Source organism: Phoxinus phoxinus, assembly GCF_949152265.1.
Source record: "Phoxinus phoxinus genome assembly, chromosome: 12".
Taxonomy (NCBI): Eukaryota; Metazoa; Chordata; class Actinopteri; order Cypriniformes; family Leuciscidae; genus Phoxinus; species Phoxinus phoxinus.
Window position 1 is genome coordinate 28653244 of NC_136887.1, and position 27811 is coordinate 28681054.

The window sequence follows — 27811 nt, forward strand, 5'->3', positions numbered from 1 at the left end:
TTGCATGGCTTTGAAGGCATGACTGACATTTAAATTGTCTATATATAACCAGGAACTTCAAGACGTGCCTTGAAACTCTATTTCTAAACTCTATAATGAAGTAATTGGCGGCAGGGGAGGTTATTTATTGATCAGCTATTGCCTAGTAAATGCGTTTCCTTGAGAAGAAGAGGTGAAGTCTAAACACATGCATTTATTCATTCGCATGACAATCCCGCTCATAAGCGATGGAAATCACTGTTGATGATCGCATGGCATGCAGATAACCCAACGCAACAGCTCCAGGGCTCTCTATTTATAAATGACGGCTGCTGGAATTATTGGGCCAGATAAAAATACTACCAGAATGTTATTGCTAATATCGGTTCGCTTTGTTTTCCGAGTCAAGAGTGATGAATGCAGATGGAAATGATATGGGCAGAGTGTGTTTTGTTGTTTTTGTCAAAAGAATTACATTCATTTTCATCTTCCCTTGCTGGCATTGTGCCTGACAGCAACCAGTGCATGACGATTAAAGGTGCATTCATTCATTTTCTTTTCTTTATTAAAAAGAGACAGACAGACAGACAGACAGACAGACAGACAGACAAAATTTTAAACCAAATTTTTAAATGTTCCCAAAATGTTCCCTAAATGTGACTTTCGAATAACAAAAATAAAAAGGTATAAGTCTATTAGTTCTATAATAAATACCAACTCCTGGTACATTGTATAACGATGGGGCGACGGATGAATGGATGACAGTGGGTTGCATAAGACAATAAAATCAAGGCCGTTCAAGAGCCGAGATGGATTGATGAGCTCGTTGAGAGAAAATGGCAGTCAGCCAGATATCTCAGAGGTCAACACAGAAGGATACCTCTCCACAGAAATGATGCTTTTAAGAAGGCCAAGGCTGCCAGGCCAGGTTTTCTGTAGGGAAATCAGAAAGGGAGCGTGAGAGAGGGGGGGTGGGGGGGGATAATAAAAGAAAGAGATGCAGCGTGTTGAAGAACCTAAACAAGTGAGGTTGGGGAGCCGAGAGAACATGTTCGGTTGAACTCTGCTAATTTAGATTAAAAAATTTCCATAATAATGAGATGAATTTCACTTCTCACACGTTACAATTATGGGTTTTTTCCATGGGTAACCGCTGCTAATTCATTCAGGTGGTGATGCACACCTTGGTGCATTTAAATTTATTTATACCTCCATTCTCACCGCCAGAATTTATATACATTATTCTATTGTCAATCTTGTTTTTTTTATTAATCAAAGTAATTACACACAAAAAAAATGCAACAGGAAAAGAGAATAATGTGACATTTTTACATAAGTGAAAAAATCCCCCCATCTGTCCGTTATCATTTGCAGCGGTGCTTTGTACAAACACTTGAGCTGCCAGAGCAGAATGCTGAAATCAGATTTATGCAACCCATATGCTGTGAAGATAAACATGGCTGATGGGCAAAGTATAGTCTTATGCTCAGGTATTTCTTAAGGGTCTCGCTGGAGTGTTGTTGATCTTGAAATCTGTCTTACACATTGTGCATCTCCTATCGTTCACATTTTGACTCGCTGTTCCAACCTGGACTGGTTGCATGCTTTAATAAATTCCAAACTAGTTTTAAATCTGACTGGCCACTGTCGTTTGCATTTTTTACTTTTTCTACAATTTTTTTTACATTCTGTTCAGTGCAAATCAATGCAAACATATGCTCCATATCGTTTGCTTGCATTTTGTCAATTAACAGGTTGATTAATCAATTAATCATCAGATTTGAGGGAAACGTTTAGGCTTACAACCAGGGTTAGCTGCTTCTACATCAGTGTTATTCACCAACTTCCCTCTGATTTTTTTTGGGTGACTTAGGGTTATGACTAAATTTTCAGACAGAACTTGTTCCAAATATCAACTAAATATTTTGTTCCAGGAACATCTGGCAATTACTTGGCAAAATCACAGTGACCAAATATATGTTTGCAGTTATGTTTCTCTGTTAAATATTGGTAACACTTTACAATAAGATTTAATTTGTAAACATTGTTAACTACAATAGTAACTTGAACTAACAATAAACAATACTTCTACAGTATTTATTAATCTTAGTTAATGTAAATTTCAACATTTACTGATACATTTTTAAGATCAAAAGTTGTTAACTTTAATGCACTGTGAACTAAAATGAACAAGAACATTTTCATTAACTAACAAAGGTTAATACACTAAATGCTGCAAAAATATATTGCATGTTATTAGTGTAACTAATGTTAGCAAATTAGACTTTATTGTAAATTGTTACCTAAATATTTAACTGGCTAGAAATTGCTATTTGTGGGTGCTATAAAATCTGTAAAATTAATTTTTCAATCCTTATTTAATGAATACATTTTTGGTATTGTAGGTACAGTCGGATAAGAGCACGATCTTGTGATTGGTTGTGTAAAGCGAGCACCAACATGACAGAAAACTAGAAACTGTGGATCTGTGTGCAAGGCGTCTAGTCTAGTATCTGCTTGGCATAACCAAAAAAGCTTTGAAATCTAAAAAATATGCTGCAGTGGAAGATTATTATTCTGCCATAAATTCAGAAAGGAAAGAAGCCGTGTCATGCAGCAGTGGGTTAGTTGACACAGAACATGTCTAGTTTTTTATTCAATATCAAGATTTTAGGTCAAATGTAAATTAATTGGTAGGAGAAGTGTCTCATTTATTTAAAATTTTCCAGCTGTGTGACAAACGTTTCTCAAAAGTATAAATCGTAAACTCTTAATTATTCATGTCATAAAACGTGCAATCAAAATATTTTTTGAGCAAGTAGAAAAAGTATTATGAAGTATGTCACACTGCATGTCAACTTTCCCAAAGTATTTCATGTCACTTCATAATGACATCTGTGTCATATATGATTTTTTTTTTATTCCCACATAACACAGGGCCATGCCAGCATGCTGCAGTGCGGACAATGTTAAAATAAAGGCCCGCAGTCAGCCCTGCGAGAAGTTCCTCAGCATTATTTTTTTCCTCTCCGTCTGTCAAAAGCAGTGTCTCTCACTCCACTTAACAGCCTGCAGTAAATAAAGAACAGAAGCTTGTCATAAATGCCTATATAGCTTATTAGAAGCTCTGCCGACAACGTCCAACGGCTAAAATCAAACAAGTTAAGCAAAGGGAATGTTCTGTCAGGCAGGCGCTGTCATACATACATGTCATACAGATCCAGGTCATTGTGAGGCTGTGGAAAGACACATTTATGCCCCCTGCTGCACTGCTCTTTGGCCACTGATGGCATTTTTGTCCCATGATTCAGCCTGAGGATTTATGCTTGCTCAGTTGCTTTCTTTCCTTTTCTCTCTTTTTCTCTCTCTCTATGTTCCACTTTTTTCCCTAGTTCCCCGGACAAAGCCTGTAGGGATACATGTAAACTAAGGCAATTTAATGTGAAAATTTGCCATAGTCAAAATTGGTGGAATTGATATAATGGCATATTTGTAACTGCCTGCTTCGGTTATCTTGGGTGTTAGGTTATCATGTTAATGGAGTAGTTCAGTGATTTTCACAAATGAAATTCTGCCATTATTTACTCATTCTTAAAGGAACACTCCACCGTTTTTTGAAATAGGGCTTAGTCACTGTCTTTCCTACATTTAGATAGGTGGGCATATGCATTTTTGTCTCAGTGCATGCATTGTTTTAGTTTGGCAGGGTCGCCACTAGCTTAGTTTAGCATAATGAATGAAATCCTTTGTTGCCAGCTAGCATACACCAAAAAATACATAGTCATACATAGTCAAAATACATAGTAAAAAAAAACACCTAATTACTTCTTGTGGCCTGCGTATTCACAACGAGTACAAATAGTGATGCAGATTAAGACTAGGCGATTTCCTAGGCAGATTTGGATCACTTAGTTTGATCACTTTTACTCAGGACATGCTAGCTGGCAACAAAGGATTCCATTCATTATGCTAAGCTAAGCTAGTGGCGACCCTGCCAAACTAAAACAATGCATACACTGAGACAAAAATGCATTTGCCCACCTATCTAAATGTACGAAAGACAGTGAATAATCCCTAATTAAAAAAAACTGTGGAGTGTTCCTTTAACCCCATACAAATTAACATTAATGTTTTGCAGAATTTCTAAGCTGCTTTTTTCCATACAATGATGTAATCAAGTGTAACCAACCGGGTAATCAAGTGCAACCAAACCAGGCCTACTCGACCCACTCCGTACAGGATTCGAACCAGGGACCGCAGCCTCTGGCGTCAGTTGATAGAGCGCCTCTTGAGGCCAGGGAGTGAGGTTTATACGCACAGCTCTTACTGGTCTACGTCTGTTACTCACATGATTTTTTTTTTCGAATTTATTTGAAAGGTTAAAGTACCAAAGTAGTTCAAATGACTATTCCAAGTCTTCTGAAGCCATTAGCATTGTGTGATGGACAGACCAACATGTAATCCTCATCTCCTGAACACACAACATCTGGTCAACAGGATTAATCATATGAGATAAAAGCGGACATCAAATAAGGCGTGATATTTAAAGCATATATGACTGCATGAGGTTTGAGAGATGCGACTAATGAAAAGAGTAATTTATGGTGATTCAGGGTGCATTTTTGGAGCTTGGCAGTAAAAGTCACCATCGCTTCCAGGTTTTGGATACAGCAGCCAGCTCGTTCTACAAAATATGTTGGCAACGTGGGGTTTTAGACAACGTCAGCATAAATCATTCTAAGACGATTTTATATGGATAGAAGACAAAATAAACTATGAAAACATTTTATTAAACACTAAACTGTTTTATTTGGTCTGTAATCCAATAATCAGAGTGTTTGTGTTTTACACATTTTATATTAATCAAAAAGAAAACTGAAAACTGCAAAAAGTTCCTTTAGTGCATTTACATTAATATATAATGAAGATTTATGCTGATATTGTCCAAACGTCTGCTTTGCCTTGGGCGTTTTCAAGCTTTTTGGAGGGTAATGTATCTTCTGTGTTCAATGGAAGTAGGAAAGTTGTACAGGTTTGGAATGACATGACGTTAGTAAATCATGACTGCGTTCTCATTTTTAGGTTAGACAATCCTTTTAATATTCCTTATAGTAGTCTGATCAAAGCACCCTTCAGACATCCTCATTATGTTCTTTGAAGAACCACTAGCCTTACTTCACCCTTTAGTTGAATTAATTTTGCAAACTGTGCAAACTGTAGACCCTGCTGGCACATGAACCCTCCATGAATAATACAAATTGATTCCACAAAGAGGCTATAAAACTTTGGACATTTACTGTGCTGCACTGCCTGGGTTTGAACGCCAGAGTTTTCGTTTTAACTCCCTCATAAATGAACACTCATGCAGGGGAAAATAAATAAAATAAACAAATAAATTATGTACCACCTCCTAAAGGTTTATTCAGATGTTAATCTGTCAAGTGTATTGGACCCTGAGTTCCAGGATTATCAGGAGATCTTATCTTGCAGCATGGCTGTGTGTCCGACTCAAACAGACCGAGTTTCTTGTTGAAGGCTAAGACATCCTATCAATATTTAATCTTCATAAAGTTCGACTTGTAGGGCATGAGGAGTTGCAGTGTTTAAATTCAACAAAATCCTTCTCTATATTATCACAGTTTGACTGGGATTTCATTAATGGTCATGGCTTCAATTCCAGTTTATCTTTCCTCGGGCCTTTACAACACAGGAACCGCATGACTCTTGGGCAGGAACATGAGCTCACTAGGACGGGTCAAATGTTGACAACTGCGCAAACCTCGGCTAAGATGTTTTAAAAATGTAGGTGCAGATAGGAGACTTTAATAGCACTCAGGGGAGATGAGAATTTGCCAAGATAGGATGGATTGCGTGAGAAAAGGCTGGAATTAACTTTTCACTTCAGTGGTGGGTCAGATAAGGGCTGCCTGGGACCGGAAAGCAGCACCCAAGAGAAACAGTGGAACCGAGTGAGAAGGCAGGTGATACAATTATAAATAATACACTTGTAAGGAGTTGAAGACAATGCTATCAAATGTCATACTGTAGTTTTGGAGAAGAGACTCCACTCTGAGAACATGATTACTCACAAGTGAAGCAACAAGGCGTCTTTATTCTCAGACTGACGTCATCTGTGCAAGCATAAACATGGTTAAAGGACATTACTCATCACTGCATGATTGTCACTTTTTGAAACAGCTGCTTTGGTTCTTAAAGTCGACATAAAATATAAATCCACCCTGTCTGAATGCATTTTGTTGATTTTATTGTGAAGAATTCGTCTGAGTATGTTTCTTACCTTATAGTTCTTAATCAAATGTCATAACGACAGACTCCGGTAACTTTATTTCGATGGTCCACTTTAGACATTCTAATAACTACTATAAATAACATTGCAACTTCACTCTTTTGAGTATTAGTATGTTTGCTCCATATGAGGAAATGTCATGAACTTGTAAGACACTTAGAATTATGGAAACAAGCTTTAGGAGCTTTCCATCTTTACTCTCCTGATGTTACGTTGCATTCGGAGATCGACTACTTTTGACTGACAAAATTCCAGCCACCGGAAACACAAACTGATAAAATGAGTCGTACAAAACCTTTCTTTTTAGTAAACTGTGTACACAACATTTTTTGTAAATGCTCAAGTTCATGTCTAGAGCCCCATGGTGATACTTCGAGCACAGTTTTATGTTGTGTCGAGCCTTTAGTGTTTTAAAAATAGCGATTTTGATGCTATTCCCATTCAAAGGGCATTTTGAGCTAAAACGAAAAAAATTCAATCTTAAAAGTGGCGTTTCCATTGAAATTATGCTTTTAAACCAAAGTTTGACTCGGGTAGATTAACAAAAAGAGGCTAGGTTCAATTTTGGCGACAGTTACCTTTGAACCCGAAAGTGTGCAACGTTACTTATAGTCAATAGAATGTCTGAAGAGGACCATCAAAATAAAATGTTATCCAGTGATGTATGCCAGACTTCTCTAATCTTTAGCCCACTTAAATGCCATCCATTTTCTTCTTTTTTGATAATCTGTTTCACTTGGATGTACGTCACAACAACACACACAAAAAAAGATCTGTCACTACATTGCGTTTCATCATGACTTTAAAGAGAAAATAAAGAAATGAGTAGCAATGAGATATCTAGCACGGCTCAACTTTTTTAGCCATATATTTTTTAGATTTGTCAGAAATAACAATAATAATCTGTAAACTGGCTTCCATACCTGGCTTATTTAAACCAATTGCTAAAAGTGTATGCAAGACACTCCATCAGACAACACTACTGAAGGTGGACATGTTCTTGACTTAATGGTATAGAGTTAGATTATGTACATAGAAGTATAATATTTGCATTTACCACCCAGAAGAAGAAGAAAACATTTTTTTCCTTTGATCCAAGAAATGAACTCCAAGTGGGATGCATAAATCAAATATGAAATGCAGTGTGTTTACAAAATCACCATAGGATATTGGCTAAAGGAAGCGTATGAATCTTTTCATTTGGAAAAACATTCAGTAAGACGTTAAAATAACTTCATTAAGTATGTAACCCTGCAGAAATATGATCTTACATCTTGGGTGTTTTCTTTAACATTTCTCCCCTCGACATTATTTTAACAAGTCTCGCAACACTTTAATTAAAAACAACACCACACAAGGGGTTATACGGCTGAATTTGCACGTCTGTTATGAAAACATTAAAATACATTATGATTTGGAATATCAGAAAGAGAAATTCTAGTGAAATACTAGTGTAATACTTCACCTATATGTGAAGAGAGAACATGGGGACTTTTAAAGTGGTTACATTTTCATCAACAAAATCACTATGCCTTACTGTGCCCCTAAAAAATGCCTCTTTTTGTTTGGTAACTGTTTAATTAACGGTTTAATATTCTATTTGTAGGCCTCATTCACACTACTGCGTTTTAGTTTAGAAATGGAGAATTAAAACGAATACGATCTCCGTCCACACCAGCGTTTTAGCTGCGTGAACGTCCACATTAAAACGACTGAAAACACGGATCACGTGACCATTCACCAACACTGGGCATGCGCGTGCCGGTGTAAACAGGCGCATGTAGGCAGGTATAGCATTGTAAAATGCAGAATTTACTTGCACAACAGCTGCTATCAAAGACATCAACGTCAGTAACGCTTGTAATTCGTTATCCATGTTGCAGTCACTAACGTTACGTATAGTCCAGGCTGTTTTTGTATGTTTTCTTCCCGGGGACGGGTCATGTGATGGGTGGCTGACGAATCAGGGAAGGATACGCCATGACTGATGACACCCAATCATAGAGCCGAGCGTGAGCCTCTGCGTCATCGTTTCTAAAGTCCTCCGTTTTGACCGTCTTCACTAAAACGCCCTCCGGAGATTCAAAACGCAAAACGGGGTCGGCAGCGTTTCTAAACTTCTCCGTTTTAGGTCTTCGTTTTTGCCATTGTAGTCTGGACGGGAGGTGCAAACTTAGCAAAAGGTCTCCGTTTCTAAACGAAAACGCAGTAGTGTGGGTGGGGCCTTAGTGTTAATGAGTTGTGGGATCTGTCAATCTCATTCCAGTTTAGCCTATAGTGTGAGTTTAGGGAGTAGCAGGTGGAGCCAGAGGGTGGACCATATCTGACATGCATGGGAAAAGACATCCAGCTTTAATTGCAGAAGTTACCCAAAAGATTAAACAATGAACAAATCACATCGAATGGGGTATTGCAATGCAATGGTCTACAATGAACGCTTCAGTACCATATAGCATCATCATGCACTCGTTCAGAAAGACAAATGTGCAGTTTATAACGTTTACTTTGATGTGTCTAATGTTTACTTTGATGTATCTAGACAGCCTCAAACAGTTTTGAGACATCATGTAAAAAAAAAAAGCACCCTGTGCAGATAAGTTAAATCTGGTTGGCTGCAACACGGGCTCATTGGAAAAACATACATGTGGCAACATTTTTGCAAAATGCAAAATACATACCAATACGAACATATCACTGCAGTTTCTAACAGAAATAAACACTAGAAGCAGTAAAACAGCAAGCACTTTTAATTGTTTTCACACACAATTTTGATAACGGGCAGATTATGGATTAATACAAGACATGGTTTTCATTAAGCTTTTACCACTCACCGGACATTTCAATTCAGAACTGCGGTGTACAAAAGTCCAACGTATAATAAAACTTTGCCATATCAGGGCTCCAAACAAAAAAATCAAGTAAGGAGCCATTGGCTCCTATAGGGGGAAAAAACAGGCGCCAAATAATTTTTTTAAGAGCCACATAACAATGCATTTACTTTTAGTCACCCTGTTGTGTGCATGTCTCTCCTCTTCTTACAGTTTCAGCATTTTCATCTTGTGAATGTTCTGGGAACTGAAGCTTATTTGGGAACTGAATGTCACTTCCGACTTATGAACTATATACAGTCAAATAATTTTTTTTATATAATAAATAATAAATTCCCGCAGCTCGCATGCACGAGAAACTGCACATGCTAACGGTGCAGTCTGTGGAGCATTCTTCGCGATTATGTGATCGCGTGCATTTTTATGCTTGTTGTTACTGTCCCCGTGTTTTCTCACAGTCTCTTTTTTGAAATGGTTAGTTCCTGTAATGAACTCCGTTTTCCCCGCTATTTCTTCGCTCTTGAACAAAAGTCACAAAAAATTGTTTGTGTCTCGTGATCATACCTCAGTAGGGCTGCACGATCTTGGCCAAAATGATAATCACGATTAATTATCACGATTATTTGTTGATTTGTCACATAGGCTAATTATAACTGCTTTTTACATTCATATTGTGCTACATTTCCTGCTAATGTGCATCAAAATAAAATGGGTCCTCTTATTCACCAAAATTCAGTGCATCTCCAGAATAAATAAAAATAAATAATTTATTAATATTTTAAATTGTATTTATATACATTGTATTTATAATAATTATTAGGATAGACTAGAGATATTATCTTCTTATTATTATTACCTATTATTACATGGCTTGGTTAAATTCTAATGTAGAATGCAGTATGTTATTTCTTGATAAGACACAGTTGCCATGAAAAACATAGCGTTGTCACGGACACGGAAGCAATACAATCATTTTTAAATCAATATTTTGTGTCAAATTATTGATTTATTTGGAAGGTAGCCATGTAAGCGGGATCCCGATGTCAGTGAATACAATTCTGTAGTTGTTATTTGAAAGGTCTCTTGTTTTTTGAAGTCTCTCGCGCGCAGACACCCTCGGTCTCTCTCGCGCACTATTGCTCGCGCACAGACACACGCTGTCTCATCTCGCCCAGTTCGCTTCGCTTTTGTCCAGTCCGGCAAAACATTCTAGTTTCTACATCTAGAAACTAAGCTGTGCGGTGCAGGGAACAACTCTGATTATTGGCTCGTCATGGAGCCAGCGCTAGATTGGCTTTGCAAAAAAAAAAAAAAAAAAAAAAAACCTTTCATATGGAGCGTTCTATGAACAGAATGACGCATTTAAAATATCGCGTATTTTTTGTTAGCAGAGGTGTGTCATGCGTGCTGGTGATTGACAGAGATGAGGATTGCTTGAAGAAGTCCAATATTTTTCGCTTTGACATTTCTTTTCTGGCGCGAAAGGTGACATTCGCTTTACCCGCTCATATTTTGGCGCTTTCACTCAGTTCACACAAAGCGTCTCATTTCATGACGTTAACAAAACAAATGAAGCGATAGGCTACTGGTTATAAAACATGCATGTATGATGCAGATTTTACAATCAAAGGGAGTAAATTTGTATTGTCGCCAATGGCGACCTTGGCAGAAATTTCACTCGCAAATAAATATATTTGGTCGCAAATGCGACCATTTTAGTCGCAGTTTGGAGCCCTGCATATTCACGTTCATCTGTTCCGGAAATAACTAAGCACGCTTTTAGTGCCACTCGCTGGACATTTCACTTTGAAACTGCCGCGAAGTGTGCTCGAAACAACGCATTTAGCAAAAATGTTGCAACACGTACGTTTTTCTAATGAGCCTGGGCTGGTTTATCATAATCGAGTGTATAATAATAACAGTGTTAGCTACTCAACTGCTTAGCCTACTCATGACACATAGCAACACAGCTAAAAGTATTCCTAATATGTTGGACCTTTAATTGAAAGGAACCTACATTTACCTGTTAATGCCTACACCTGTAAGAGTTGTATTTGTGACGTTTGAGTTTAGGGAGGCATGAAAGGGGCGTTTCAAGATTGTTTGAAGTTGAACATATGTTTTGAATTTATTTTTTTGTAATTCACAAGGTGCTACTAGTGCAGAAATTATACTTCTCCCTCAAAAAATGCACCTGAAAATGTATTTCTGAGGGAAATTTTGGTTCGTAATGGAACAGTTCTTTCTTAAGCTGGTGCGTTAGGTTTCGAATTAAGGTTTTCCAATCTGATTTCCAAGTCATGATGTATTCAAGGATAGTCGGAGTATAAATGTATAAATGTGCCATTGTGTCGGTCTCATATTGTCTCCGCATGCAGAGGATGTGCCATTCACATTGCCTGTCTCGGTCACAGTTGGAAAATGAATGTGTCAGCAGTAGGTACTCACCCTACACGAAGGAGCTTTGAAAATTAGAAGGAAAACAATCTACTCCCTGCATACCAGGAAACTATTATTTTGATGCTTGTCGGTAAGAACGTAAGCAAACAGCATTTTACCTGAACCGTGGAAGATAAAAGATTGCTTGGAGATTATTTAATTATAAATGGAGTTAAAATGGGAGTCGAGACAGCACAAACCTTACGTGATTATGTAAGTGCAGAGGAAAAGAAAGTGAAGAATGACAGAGGCTACGTGTAAAGCATGCGTGCCGTTGCCAACGTACAATACACAAAGCACTTTGGGTGACATGAAAATTGGATTCAAGCACACTGTAATACTGTACTACACCCCCAGGTAGCTGACAGAGGCAGATTTCTCTGAGCAGGAGACCGAGCATGCATGAGAGTATATGCAAAGCACAGTCTACACGGCTGGCATCTGATATGAGCGGAAATATCAAAGACAGACAGCTGCCTGCGCAGTCCTCCTCCACACTCAAACACACTCTCCCCTGATGCTCAAGCAAAAAAGCTTTTGATCTAAAACAACTTGAAGCTGCTGTATTCTCAGATGTGAATTAATATTGCATGGAAACAACCTTGCAAGCCATTCCTCTTTTTTCTTTTTCTTACCCTCAGCAATGATTCAGCAATGGAGTCTGCAGCCAATTTGTCATTCAGGCCCTTCCCGAAATCAAGCGAACAGTGGATGCGCCTTATCCCCCACGTTGATGATTAGTCTGTGTTAGTTTGGGCAAATTATTGACGACAGCTGTTAACGTTGTGAGTTTGTGTGCAATTCCACCACTTGTCAATCATGTTTTTCCCGACTGGGGAGAATTTTTTGTGCTGTCATACTACAAACGGCATCAGCATCACTGTCAGCGGCAAGCTAAGGATCAGAGCATCTCGTTCAGACATTTATATTGTTTTAGGCAGGTACTATCTTAATAAGACAGCAACGTCACCCCAAAAGACTTTATCAACCCCTAGACACTTGTGTTCAAGCCTTTTCTTCTTAATGCAGTAAAAAGCTGTGGGGTTTTTATAGCGTTACATTCAAAGTCGGATGTGGGATAGTCTCACTTGATATCTAAGACTTTAAACCATAAAGACTTTCTGTTGAATGATCTTCAGAAAATTATGTATTAAGAAACAAAATGAAAACATTAGTTTTGTACGTGTTTGGTTGTCAACAAAGATGTCTGCTAGCAATCATATTTTGGAAAAAAAATATATAATGCTGCCCTTTGTTCTTAAGGTTTACGATTATCAACAGAGAGGATCTAAAGTGTGCTAAACTGGTTTTATAATCAGCATGCGTTGAAGAATGTTATTTGCACACAAACAAATGTTTGTCACACAGTTGTAGATCTGAATTTAAGCAGTGTTCCATTGAAATTTTCTCATGTTGGAATTTAGAAATGATGACTTTTACCAATGAATGGAATGCATCCTTAGTTTAGCTTGTTACTTTGACTAGTAAGGATGCATAAAATTTATAAAATGTGACAGTTAAGATAATGTGTACAATATTATAAAAGATTTCTAAAAATAAAATAAAAAACATGTAAAAAATTGTCATGGTTTCCACACAAAAAAATTAAGAGGCATATTAAGCACAAAAATGATAATAATAATAAATGTTTATTGAGCTCCAAATTAATACATTACAATGATTTGGAGCATGTAAAAAATATTTTAAATTGTAATAATATTTCACAATATTACTGTATACTGTATTTTTAATCAAATAAATGCTGCCTTGAGGATAAGAGACTAATGAGAATAATGTTTTTATTCAGAAACATCAAAATGTGTGTATATGTGTAAGTTGGATATACAGTACATATAAGTGTTGTCGATTGAAGTTAGTTTTGTGGTGATATTGAGGATTATGAAATCTGTAAAGTTTTGGTTTCACTGTTAGCTATATGCTCATTGGTTAAAGCATCCTAGACCTGTGGTGCTCATGTGGAAAGCACAGTTCAAAAACAGTTTGTGACATTTTTTCTGATCCCATTCCCCCTCTATCAACCCATAATTTCCTGTTCTATCTCTTTTATCTTTTTAATAAAATAGCCAAAAATAAAACTGGATCTGTAAGTCTGTGATAATTTGCAGCACCTCAGTTTTACTGTTTTGCTTGGGAACGGTAGTGCATAATTGATTTAATCACCTCTCTTTCATCTTTATTTGAAGCCTTTTTTATTAAAAAATGGTTTCCAACTGCTGTGGAGTCCCATCTATCAACATTGATTAAGCAAAGCATGCAGAAATAAGTTGGAAATGGAAGTTCTGCCAGGAAGACTCAATTGTTACGTCACTTATTACTTTCTCATCTAACCAATCGTGTTCTAATACTCGTAGTATAAAAGATTGGTACTTACACGTCTGAGTTTGCAGATGCTGGCGCCAACATTCACCTCCATCCTTCCCACCACCACCTCAGGGGGTCGGCTGCTCCCATGCCTTCGTCTTCAGGCAGGAAATGCAGAATCCGTTACCCTCGTATTGCGAGTTACGGACGGGGCCTACGCCAAAGAACTTTATATCACACTTGCTTGCTGGGCTGTCAATACATTCATGCTTTGTTACGTCATTTTGCCTCATGAGTCTTTCTGGTAGAACTAAATGATGGCAAAACAGTTCAAAATGTTAAACTTCCCTTGCAGAGAAAAAACTTTTCCTTTTCCATAGTGGCAGGAAATTATTTTAATCAGCATTTCATTAGGTTTGCTGTTAATCCTCAAGCACATCCCTTGATACCTAGAGAAATTGAATGCACTTATTTTGTCTTTTAGGTGCAGATGTAGACTTCAGCTTCTGGCAATAGAGTATGTCTGAAACCTTCATTTGAAACTTCTGCTCACAGGATCTTGATAGTAAGTGCTGTGAGAATCTCATATGAGCTGACATACAAAGAGCATGACGGTAGTCTGGACATCTTGCATCATGGACATCAGGAATCATAGCTGAATCTCATAAATATGTTCTCATTAAAAAAAGGTTTATATTGGGAGATTATTTTCAGGAAATTAGACATGAAAAATCTAAAATATTGTAATTTGAACCAGCATAAAGGCTGGAAATATACAGTATTATTTTTAAATAAAAAAGTATTACATTTAAATCAGCATTAAAAGCAGCACATAAATATTACAAATAAATACTTTAATATTTAAATAAATTAATTAATAATTTTGAAATGTATATATTATATTCATATTAATTATATTTTTCATAATGGTGTCTTAATCTCCAGCAGTGATTGGCTGTTCACTGCACATGTCACTCTTTCAGATGCTTCAGAGTTAATCACAAACTCTGGATCAAACCCTGACAGAGAACGTTTTTGCCGAGCGTTTTTGCTGAGTCCGCTGAACCGGATCTAAACCAGGTTGGATATAAACCAGGTTGTCAACCAAACCTGCTCTGAAACTCAGTGTTTGTTTAACTAGCTTCATGCAACAGGCCTTTAGCAACACAGTAATGGTGTTCCCAGATGAATCTGTTTTTTTTTTTAAGGAATCGGTTGTGTGAATGAATCAATGACTCACTTATACAGACCATCAATACATTGTGTTCATATAACTCCACTTTTAGACGTACACTCGTGAACTTTCCTAAGCACTTCCCCTCGGGGGAATCCCGCCGCCATTTTGAAGCGTGTTCAACTTCAAGTGGACGAAGGAAGTTTATTTGGACAGACACTCAACCCCTCGATTTTGACTGAGGGAGTGAGTCTACTCATATGTACATGGGCTTCAGTTTGGTTTGAAATGTGCTGGGGACAGAGATGCATTCGGAAGTGCATTTTCAGAAGTGCTGGGTACAATGACGCATTCAGTTTTTTCCTCTTTCGCACAGGTCATGTTTTGAAAGCCGATGTCCTACTAATGTAAGATATCCAAGCTATGCTCTCCACAGAACATAAAATATTAATTTTAATTTATTTTTCGTGTTCGCATTTATGGAAAAAACGATGTTACGGACGTGACAGTTCTCGGTTACGGACGTGACCGCTCTGAAATCGGCACTGAAAGACTGCTTTAAAACTTTCACAGAGACCTCAAACAGAAAGCACAAAGCCTTTCTTTAAAGTGAATTTAGTTTTTGTATTAATTGTATCTTAATTTTAATCAATGTTTCATCAACCAATTGCCTGGATTTAATAAAAAATAAGTAAAGCAGATAATAGATATCACGACGACACGGGCGCCGGCGCATGAACTGGAGCTCGTCTCATAAATGAACCGAAACTCAGCGTAGCCTAATTGCCTCACAGACCTGAGAAATATATCTGTTATCTACAGAACGCTTGAAATCATACTTTTAAATAGAAAAATTAAAAACGGAAAAAAACTATGTAATCCGTATGAAATTTCTCTCTGCCGCGTTCACTAGCCTACTGCGAAGATCGCGAGTCAGCATCGTCAACATCTTTGCAGCCAACACAGAAAACAATTAAAATGTCTCCTTGCTATATTTGACATATTCATAATCATTATTTTTGCCGGTTCTTTGTGAGAGCTTTTAGGTGCTTTATTGTTTTTTTAATCTCCATGTTTTCGGTGCTGATGTGTGACCCGTTCATGTAACATGTAAGGGTGGTGTTACATGTTACATGAACGGGTCACACCTCAGCACCGAAAACATTGAGATTAAAAAAACAATTATCTAAAAAAAAAAAAAGTTGGGTAACACTTTACAATAAGGGTGCACTAATAAGCATTAATTGCTTAACTAATGCACAGATAATACTGAATTAATGTATTACTAATGATTATCTAAGCTATTCATTAATGATTGCCTCATTAGCAACTAATGAAGAGTCTGTCTGGTTAATATATTAGTTCATATATGAATTGTTATTAATTAAATGTGTAAGTGTGTATTAATTCCATAATACCTTATTTTATTAACTAATGGTGTTAATTAATTTGTTAATTACCACGATGAGCCAAAGCCTTATATTTCAAATTCCAGATAATACAGGTAAACTAATATGCATTAATACATTATTAATTACAGCATTAGTAGTGTGTCAATTACTACAATGTTTTTGGAAACCAGTGTTTAATAAACAGCTTTTATAAACTCTAGTGATGGTAATTAATGATTAATTAATCATTAGCTAACAATCATTATGTTGTGACTTTACTTATTGAGGCACATCATTATTAACTCATCATCTAGTAATTGTAGTAATTGACACACTACTAATGCTGTAATTAATAATGTATTAATGCATATTAGGCTCATTGTGGTAATTAACAAATTAATGAACATTATTATTTAATAAAATAAGTGATTATGGAATTAATCCACACTTACACATTTAATTAATAACAATTCATATATGAACTAATATATTAACCAGACAGACTCTTCATTAGTTGCTAATGAGGCAATCATTAATGAATAGCTTAGATAATCATTAGTAATACATTAATTCAGTGTTATCTGTGCATTAGTTAAGTGCACCCTTATTGTAAAGTGTTACCAAAAGTTGTAATACCAACCGAATAGTGGGTCAAAAATCGTGATACGAACCGAATCGTGGGTTTGGTGTATCGTTACAGCCCTACTAGCAACCCTAAAAAGGTGGTGGGTACAAAATGACGAAATCTGGTGGGTACGCATCCCCACCGAAATCAACACCTATGCATATGTACACTTCAGGCAGAATATCTATGTGATCCATAGATCACAAAGACAACTCGCAGTTCTCGCACTTATTTTACCCACAAGTGATGAAGAGCTTAGGGTGTTCCATTTAAAACCCATTTCAAGGGTTCCCTCAGTAGTGGGCACTTGTGCAACGCAAGCAGTGACATACCTCCGTGTGAATGAGACGTTAGCAAGGGAAGGGCATAAAAATGGACTTAAACGTAGCCAAGATGAGTGAATTATTCAATGGCTCACTAGACTCAGTCCCTGAATGAATCAGTGCCTTTACGATTCAGCGATTTAAAACCATTTGAAGTAATCGTTTATAAACAATTCAGTGACTCACTCTTAAAGGCAGTCACTTGTTTTTATCTTCTGGCACATCTATGGAGAAAATAGAATATAAAATGTACCTGTAAACACCAATCCATGAATTAAGTGCCTTAATTAGTATTGCATTTGAGATCAGCTAATCAGCAATGAATAACAATATGCTTTTTAGCAGAGACCCCACTAACTTGAAACAATCTCAAAGATTGTTTATCTCCGGGTTATCGGCAGGGAAGCGGTTTAAGAATGCTCAATAATTTTACATTTTAAAAAACCTGTTAGAACCTGCATGATGCGCACAGCAGGCAGCATAGCCCACACAAAGATGATACATCTAAAGAAGGGCTGTTCTAAAAACACTCATTAAGGAATCCAGGCTCCATTAGTAAAAAAAAAATGTCTAAAAACATGTTTTCAGGAGTGAGAGCCAGATAAAAGCTGTGGAAAGGAGACAGAATTATTTCACATGTGTTTTTTGTTGTTGTTGAGCACAACAAACCTGGTGTACAAAATGTGATGCGAGAAAGAGACAAATTTGGAGAGAGAGAGAGCGAGCGAGAGCAGAAGGAGTAGAGCATTGATTGTAGAGTGAGATAATATCCAAAGCTCTCGCAGTTTCAAAGAAACTTTTCTGTTTGATCACGCCACAATGTTTATGCATTGATTTGCATCCAAGTTGCACTGACATGACAGATGTGCATGTTTTCTGATGGCAGATGAAAGTTTCGTAGGAAAGAAACGTGTGGCACAGCCAATCAATGACTAGCGAATCCACTTTGTCCATGTGCTTCAATAATGGGCAGCCATGTTGTTCACGACCCAACTTTTCTTATTTTCATACACACTTTTCCCTTCTTTCACAGCCTAACAAGGTAGTTATTTTATCACACTTTCAGCTTTCAAATGTAGTTACGTCCACGGAATGATGAAGTGCCAAATGCACCAAGGGAAGGCAATTCTGAGGATGAGACTGTCAGTGTCTAGGGGATCAAAGTAATTTGCAAAGAGCACACACATCAAACATCCCGGTACAATGCGTTACCTAGCAACCTCAGACCAGGTGTCTCAGAGCAGATGGGGGGAAAAAAAGTATTTTCTTCAGTTACGTAAGTTTATAAAAATCGATAACCGAGCAGAATACACGTGAAATGAAGGTAGACTGTGCCCTCCCCGATGCCGTTCTTCAGGCAGTCCTTCATGCAGATTGCCAGGCTGCTTCCCTCCTACACACTCTCGCATTCTCACCTGAGACGAAGCTGCACTGGGAATGTAGCAGACATCAGTGCCTCGAGTGGCCCATTTCCAGCGAAAAGATCCGTCAAGGCTAAGTTGGCCCATCAAGTACGATGCGTCTCGAAAGGGGGTCCATACGTCCACTAGCTTGTAAAATTTGGATAAGAAAAGTGTGAGCTGGGAAATAATGTTAAAAAAACGCACAAATTGCGCTAAAAAGCTCTTCAGGTTGCTCCGAATGTGCAGTCTCAAGCCTACATCATGTTTCTATGGCAACCAGAGCTTCTGCAGTGACACAATGATTTTACGAATTGACGAATGGCTCTTATTCTGCCAAGACACTGCTTGACACTTTCTCCCATTTTTATAATAATATGAGTGAACAGTCTTGTTTAATCTTAAAGTTTTGGTGGTCAGACTATGCAAACAGAGTATGCGACAATCGGAATATGCGACAATCGGGTCCATTCGGGTCTGTGTCTTCCCGTCGGGTTCGGGTTCAGCTTTCAAATAATAGACGGGTCCAGGTCAGGTCCGGGTAGTACATTAATGGCATTTCTCGGATCTGCACGGGTCCGGGTCTGGGTCCAGCTTTTGAAATAATAGGTTTCCTTGTAGCACATTACGGGTCCGAATATTTGGACCCGTGTAGACCTAGTACCAGCAAGTGCTGGGCGATGTGGCCAAAAAATAATATCTCTATATTTGTTGGATGAATGATGATATACTATATATATCTTGGTATTATCCAAGTTTTTCTACTTGGATAAAAAAAATTCTGTATGTAAGCATGTAAATAAATACAAACACAATCACAGACTAATTATCCTACATTTGATTACCCCATTATAATAGTCACTTTAAAGTTACTGCTATCATGAAAATAGATTGATTCATAAATAGAAAGATAGATAAATAGATTCACTCCTGACAGCAAAATGTTTATATTTGCATGAGTTTCTAAAATTTAAAAGTACTGTATGTCAATATACCTGTGAAATAATGTCAGTTATGAACGGAGAAAAGCACTAGCCTAGCTTACATCTCAAACACAATATACAACGCAAGTATGTCAGAGCATCTGACAGGGCAAGCCGCTTTAAACTATGTTACATCTTACGTTATTTTAAAGCCCTTAATATAAAGCATGGCTCATCCTTAGGAAGAATTGGATGATGCCCTTTCCCTGCAGCAGCACACTGCGTCCTCCGCTATTTTTCAGATGCGCTCGTATCAAACTAGGTTACTGTTTCTCGATATAAACGGTATTGCCTCGATATTGTACAAACTCGATATACTGCCCAGTGCCCAGCCCTATACCAGCCCTGTATTACAGGCAATTAGTAACCAGACATGCATTTTCCCTACATAGTTTTTTTTTTTTTTTTGCCTTTTGCTTTTGGGACAAAATATGACCCAGGCATGTTCTTGAAAGATGTAGGTTATTTGGTTACACTTTATTTTGATGTTGACTATAAGTTGCATTACACCAATAGTATAGTAGTAGAATAAGTTAACGTACTTGCAAAGTTGTAATAAAGCTTTACCAGTAATATTATTAAATTGCATACAGAGAGAGGTTGGTATAAATAGCATGCCATTAGCATTTTTTTTTTCAGATTGTAGATATTTTGGCGCTTTTCCACTGCACGGTACGGTACGGTTCGGCTCGCTTCGCCACTGCGTGGTACGACTCGGCTCGGCAGGGCTCGGTTCGCTTTAGCACAGTTTGCTTTTCCACTGCAGTTAGTACCAAAGTGGGTGGGATTATAGACTGATCGTTATAGTTTATCCGCTCCTCGGCAACCAACGAGAGGAACGTCTGCACTTTCGTCCGCTGACCACAACTCAGCCATTTCTTTTTTCAAAGTTTTTTTCAAGCAAGTAATTTAAAAACAGGTGCTACACCGGTGGCTGTTACTGGCTATTTAAATCTAGCGGGTTTGATGTCTCGTGTCACAAATACAATGATGCTGGTAGTGACAATTCTGCCTGACCAATCAGTCACATTTTAGTATCGGTACGTCCAACGTGCAGTGGAAAAGCGCCATTAGTAGCTCAAACATTCAATTTTAAAAAATGAGGTTTTTTTTGTAGGGCATTTGAGGCCTAAGAATTCTCTTTTTTTCTGCATTTTGGTCATTTTTTCCCTTCTAAATAACCTTGATTTAACTCTTTCCCCACCATTGAGTTTTTCCGGCATTCCCAACGCTTTTCACTGTTATAAAGGAGGCTCTGCTATGCATCTTCTGAAATAGTACAGCATTTGTACTATTGGCGTAAACCAAGGAGCTGATAAAAGGGGTTTATGTACAAGTAAGCAAATGTGATCATCAAATGTTCAACCGCATAAAAATCACAACTGCCTAATATTACTAAATCAAATGTCAAAACCATGAAAAAGTATAGGATTGTACAAGCTTGCATTGATGGACTCGGTCTACTCCATCTATCTTTTGATCATCATTCTGTATGATGAAATATTTTATAAGAAAATGCTATTTATTTATTTTTATTCAACATGTTGCTTTAAAAAAAAGCGTGTGTGTGTTTGTTTGTTTGTTTGTTTGTTTGTTTAAAAGCAGAGGCTCTGTTCTTTCTATTGATATATTGTATGTATTCATACAAAAAACATTCTTGGGGCCATGAAAGTTGTGTGAAAATGCTGAAATAACTTGTTTTTTTTTTATTTTGGGAGCAAAATATGACCCAGACATGTTCTGGCAGGTTTTCCCTATAATGGAAGTACTAATATAATATTGTATATAGAGACAAAGATCAATCTAAATAGCATTTCATAAGTGTTTAGCACAAGCAGAATAAAGTTGGACCTTAAACACACACTGAAAACTGGGTAATCTACGGTGACCAGGAAGGATCTTCAGTTCACTTAGTTTAGGTTCTCATATTAACTCATGGGAATGTGATATGTTGTGGCCACAAGATCATTTTGTTGAGGTAACATGCCTTCCCGTTCACCATATAATCCACTTAACATTTTCTCCGCTTCAGATGCCGCTTGAATGTTAGAGAGTTCGTCAATAGCAGCGGGGCTTCGTTTCGGGCGAAGTGGGATTTTCAGGGGAGACTCCGCTGGAGGGAGGGCAGGGAAGAGAGGAGAGGAGATGTTCCTCTGCCTCACAGGGACACTTAAGTCAGCCAGCAGGAAGATTGATGTGACATTGTGTTTCTGGGCTGTCTGTCTTACGCAGCAGAAACAGGTGTAAATTAAGTGTCTGATGAATGCTGGCTCTAATGTCTTTGACTGATCCACTCCTCGATTCCGACAGCTCGTCTGAAACAATGCTAAAACAAGGACACCGGATATCAGAGCTTACAAAAGAGAAGAATGTAAGCCCAACGTTTTTGAAAATCATTGAAAAAGATTCAGCCATCCAAAGGCATGGTTCAAAAGAATTAAATCAGCATTGAGAAAAGAGGAATAATTACTCATGTCGGAGTAAAACAAATGGGTTTGCAATATAATTATACCAGAACAACAGCATCTGGTACAAAAGTCAGATAATAGCCTGACTGTCATAAACAGGAGATGAACATAAGCAGTTCAGCGAGCAGACGCACTTAACTAAGGAGTCTTTGTTTCTTTGCAGGATGGTGAGCACACAGATGATGAACAGTCTGGATCGATGGGTGGAGGAAGAAGGCAAGTAATCACAGGTAGTCGAGTCGATACATTCTCTTGCGGAGAATGACGAGACCGGACAACAGGTGAGTGTGTGCGGTGTGCTTTTGAAGGGGGCTTGATGAGGGTGTGACAGGTGCGGCAGGTATATCATAATATCCCGGTGATTGTGAACGGGTGGGTGGAGCTGAAGGACCTGGGGCTGATGGCATTCTGGCTGAATCTGTGACACTGACAGGCGGGATATCAGAGCCTTATGTGTTTAGCACGCGCAGAATAATGTAGCTATGTATTTGAACCTTAAACCCTCTATGATAAAGTTTAATTGGAAAATAGAAGGATTTGGAATAATTAAGGCCCCAAAAATACAATGTACAATTAGTTAATTTGTTTTTTGCTCAACACAACTGAGAATTGGGTTGAACAAATGTACTTACCGTAATTGTCATGAAAATAATACCTCAAAAATACAAAATCAGTGGTCCTAAATATTCTTTACTTTTTTCCTTACTTTAGTGCCGTGTTCTTTAATGGTTTTGTTCACCCCTAAACTATTCCTAACTGAGGTACTAAATAATAATAATTATGTTAATAAGAATGTTTTTTTCTAGTGTAAATGCAATACAATTAATACATTTTCTTGAGACAAAATATATATATATATATATATATTTCCTTTTTATTTTGGTACAAAATATGACCCTGGCATGTTCTTGACAGGTTTTATGAGATTTCTATTTTTCCTAATGTAGAAAATAGTATTATGTATAGAAAGAGAGAGGTCAGTATATGAATAACATTCCATAAGTGTTTCTTTTTTTATAAATGTTTTATAGACCTCAAAAATTCAATTAAAAAATGTGAAGTGATTTATTTATTTAGTCCTATTTAATTTTTTATTCTATTTTTTTTTTATGGCCAATTTAGGCCCTAGGGATACTAATAAATGTAGTATATATACACAGTTAAATGTGCTCAATATGCAGGTTTTGTGAGATTAAACTTTTTCTAATGTAAGTACTAATAGTATGCTGTATATTGAGAGAGAAGTCAATCTGAATAGCATAAGTGTTTAGCACAAGCAGAATAAAGTTTATGTGCATTTATGCTGCAGATCCTCAAAGAAGTCTTTAAGTGTTTTGTTTTACTAATTAAGGCCTTGCAAAGTAGTTCCATAAACCACATCTCAAAAAGAAATTACAGAAAGCAATTAGCAAAAAAAAAAAAAAACGATTTGGCTGAAAAAATAACAGCTTAATGAGACTGTGAGGGAAAGATTACAGAGATGTAAAACGGAGAGAACCCTCTGCATTGCAATATACAAAAGGCCAACAGGGCATCCTCAAAAAAAAAAAAAAAAAGAATTAGGAAAATCTCTTCTTTTCCATTGGAAACAAGAGCCCGCACCCTGAACTGTTCTGAAATGGGAACTTGGCCTGGAACCCAGTGTTTGAAAGACTGATGAGCTTCCATTAACAACACTCTGAAGCATCCCTACAATGACAGCTGTTATTTGAATACAGGGAGCAAAAAGGAATACTTCAACAATCTGTCATCAGCTAAACTGATGAGGGTACCTCTCCAAAGGCCCGTTAGCGGGGAAAAATGAGGGGCATGAATCTGGCTGCAGTCTTCCCTTTGAAACCAATTATTTTCTCCATCCTGGGCAGCACTTAAGTCTTACAATATGTCACCTTTTATCCAAAGTGTTGAGTGAAGTGCCAGTGCCTGGAGGTCAGACCCTTGTCCACTCGGATGAAGCTCATTTCAAACGCTTCATGAAGTCGGCGCTCTGCTGTTGCGTGGCTCAACCGTTTATTGCCAGATTAACAGGAAACGGTTGCGCGCAATTCACCTCCCCAATGTTTTGAAGGTCAAAACCCTATTAATGTACAGTTAATGGCTTTCTCAACTTGTTTTGTTAGTTCTTTTCAATCCTATTGATAGTTACTCAGAGAGGAGCCTTTTCAGAATGGAGTCACACAAGGTGAAACTGCATAATACTGTCCTTATTCGGAGCTAAACACAACTCTGTTGAAGTCCTCTTTAAAGTTTCAGATCTGAACGTCACAGATTCTCTTCAAAAGGCCTCTATGTCTTTGTGTTTCATTGACAGGTCGACTAAAACACCGCTCACAAGAACGTCCACTGCCGGATCAAAGGAAAACGCATCTTCTGCAAGAGCAGCAACAAATGAGAAGTGTGCAGGACTAGCATATGATGCTAACTGTCATACATACATTATTCAACGGCAAGTAAACAAGAGAGGAAAGAAGAGCGAGACGTGTTTTGGCTCTCTACCAACTGTCTCATTAGCCTCACTCTGTCATGAAAAACAAACACTCACCAGGCCCACTGAAACACAGCCAGGTCTCATGTGGATGTGCTACATTCAGTCGCATAGACAGTTCCTCCAGTCAAACAACAGAAATCTTGTACTTACCTCTCACAAGTCACCGCAGAGGCCTACACCTCGAGCACCAGGGGCCAGTGATCTTCCCCGCATGGAGTGACAGCGTATTCAGACTTACTGAGTGCCCTACCTGACACTAACACACCTGACTCTGCTAATGAAGGCTTGGAGAAGTGTCTGGTAAGTAGATTCAGGTGTTTTGGCACCAAACTGTGCCAGAACAACAAAAGGGAGGCTTGACTGCTCTAGTTGCGTCTGACAGATCTGCACTGAGTAAAACCTGCAAGTGGCAGGTCGTCTGTATAATATGCAATAATTTTACACTATTATCTAGGTTAGGGTTGGGTGAATTTCTTATAAACCCAGATTGAATTTAAGTCATATTATTTAAAAAAAAATGACACTATAAATATTAGAGCTGTAGATTAGCAAGTAGCACAGATAGATAGATAGATAGATAGATAGATAGATAGATAGATAGATAGATAGATAGATAGATAGATAGATAGATAGATAGATAGATAGATAGATAGATAGATAGATAGATAGATAGATAGATAGATAGATAGATAGATAGATACATAGATAGATAGATAGATAGATAGATAGATAGATAGATAGATAGATAGATAGATAGATAGATAGATAGATAGATAGATAGATAGATAGATAGATAGATAGATCATTATTTATTTATTAGCCTATAACTTATCAACTTTTTTTCAGAGTCTGAATGTTACTTAAATGTAAGTCCAAGGGATTTTTTTATACACATTTCTTTCTGTCTTTTTTTGCCTGCCTGTCTGCCAGGTGAAATATGTAAGTCTGGTTGCTTTAAAATTTATATCACACCTCTCAAAAAGCTGCGTGATTTGAAGTCTCATTCATGTCCACAGCACATGAAGCAACAGTGTTGCAAAGTTAGTAGGCTACTCAGGGTTTGGGGTTCATAACATCCATAAACTGCCCTTATGAGCATTATTAAATCGTGATTTTTTTATTAATTTTATTTATGTTCTTTTTATTATTTACAGTCTTTTTTTTATGTAGCCTACAGACAGTGAACATGGAGGGAAAATGGACAGACACATAATGCACTGTCCATGTTCCACAGCTCTGACGGTAGGTGAATTGTTCTCTGTGATTTAAAGGTTCACATTCAGTTTTGACTTGGAAGATTCTAGACACATCCACTGTCATGGTGCCTTCAAGTAGCTGCGCAGATGCACATTATAAAAGCGGATCAGGCAGCGCTGAACAGGGTGAGATTAGGTGAATTCTGCTGCGTGACTCCCTGACACCAATCACAAACATCTCTTCCGAGGTTAACAATCAATGAACCTCGTACAACTGCGATGTATCCACAGCAGAAAGAAATCAGTATGGCCGAATAGAATTGATTCAATTTTTGAATTGCTTTGCATTCCTTTTTTCTTTCAGTGGGATTCATACCGTCTGGTGCATGACTACATAGAAGAATTCCAGGCTTTTTATTGTTGTTAAAAAATGCATGTTTATATAGACAATTATTGGTGTAAAAAATATTCAGTTCATTTAAAGGCAAAGAGGGTTTCAATATAAAAAAAACTTTCTCGGATTCTAGTTTAATGTCAGAATCAGCCAATCATAGATTAACTTCCTGCAGAGTTAAACACTGTGGCTCTGTAAGGCTCTTGCAAAACATTTCTCTTTTTGTGTGATCTGACTTTTCAGCTTCTGGCCCAATTAATGGTGTGAGTTTAGGTGTGGTGTGGGACTACCTTGTCCAAACAAACAAAGCAGGACAAGGGAGAAGATACTTTTTTGTGTTTAGGCTACTCAACTTGAAGGTCAATTAGTTGAACAAACTTCGATTTTTAAGTTTGGTTGACAATATATATTGAGTTTTTTAACATAAAAATTTAAGTTCACAAAACCTAAAGGTTTAAGGCAACCCGCTTCAGGACTTTTTAGAGTTTACTAATTTTAGTTGGTGTGTGTGTTAAACCAACCTACATTAATAAGTTCAACAAACAAAGAAGGGTCAATCCAACATGAGTGAATGCATTATTTATTAAATGCTATTCAGTAAAATCAAAGCCTTCAAATCAAATCAAATCTTCAGTCTTGGCAGAACCAAACGACCACAATTATTAGCAGTGACATTACTATTGTACCAATAAGTCATTTCTTTGTAAAACCACAATTGTAAAAATCCACAAATTTAATTCTCAACAGATCTAGTGAAAAGACAGATGTTGCCATAACTGGTATAAACTACATTTTTACAATATTACTGTTTTTACTGTATTTTTGATCCAATAAATGCAGGCTTGGTGAGCATAAGAGACTGCTTTCATTTACGTTATAAAATCTTACCGCCCAAACTTTTCAGAAGTATTATAACTTATAACTTTCTGGATAGGATTACTAACCCTAGTAAGCACATTTCTTCTAATTTCCTCAGTGTTGTCTGTACAACTGATTGCTGACCGACACTGTGCAATTATTTCAATTAGTTTTTCGCTGGTCTGTTATTGTAACGTCAACTACTTCAGATAAACACACCCTTCAACTGCACAAAAAAAAAAAAAACTGATTTGTTGCTTTACATGTTGGTCAGACAGTCTCTTCCTGTTAAAGTAGGTGGTTCTTGGCCAGAATAAGCTGTGAATCAGACTTTATGCAGCTAGTCAGAAGTCCAAGATCTGTGATGAATCACTGCTGATTATGAATGTCTGCAGACATCCAGCATAGTGCATCACTCACCTGTACCTCCTGTGGTAAGAATTAAACTCTTGATAATGTCTGACAGTGTGTTTTCCTTTCCTCTAACGTAAACAATGAGCATTCTTCTGACAGAGCTTCTGATTGCTCTGTATGTGGGATGTGTGCATGTGTGTCTGTAAGCATTTTGCCCCCTTATCATCTTCAGTGTGGGCAATGAAAGCGGGTTTGCGTGTTGACTCAACACATATCACACAG

General features: G+C 37.5%; 1 long non-coding RNA gene across 1 annotated transcript; it reads left to right on the forward strand.

Annotated features, from left to right (window-relative positions):
- The first annotated feature begins 22400 nt into the window (after positions 1–22400).
- LOC307007995 lies at positions 22401–27257 on the forward strand. Its single transcript, XR_013799741.1, has 3 exons — positions 22401–22520; positions 24551–25027; positions 26288–27257. It is a non-coding gene; the product is annotated as an uncharacterized lncRNA (long non-coding RNA).
- Positions 27258–27811: the final 554 nt, after the last annotated feature.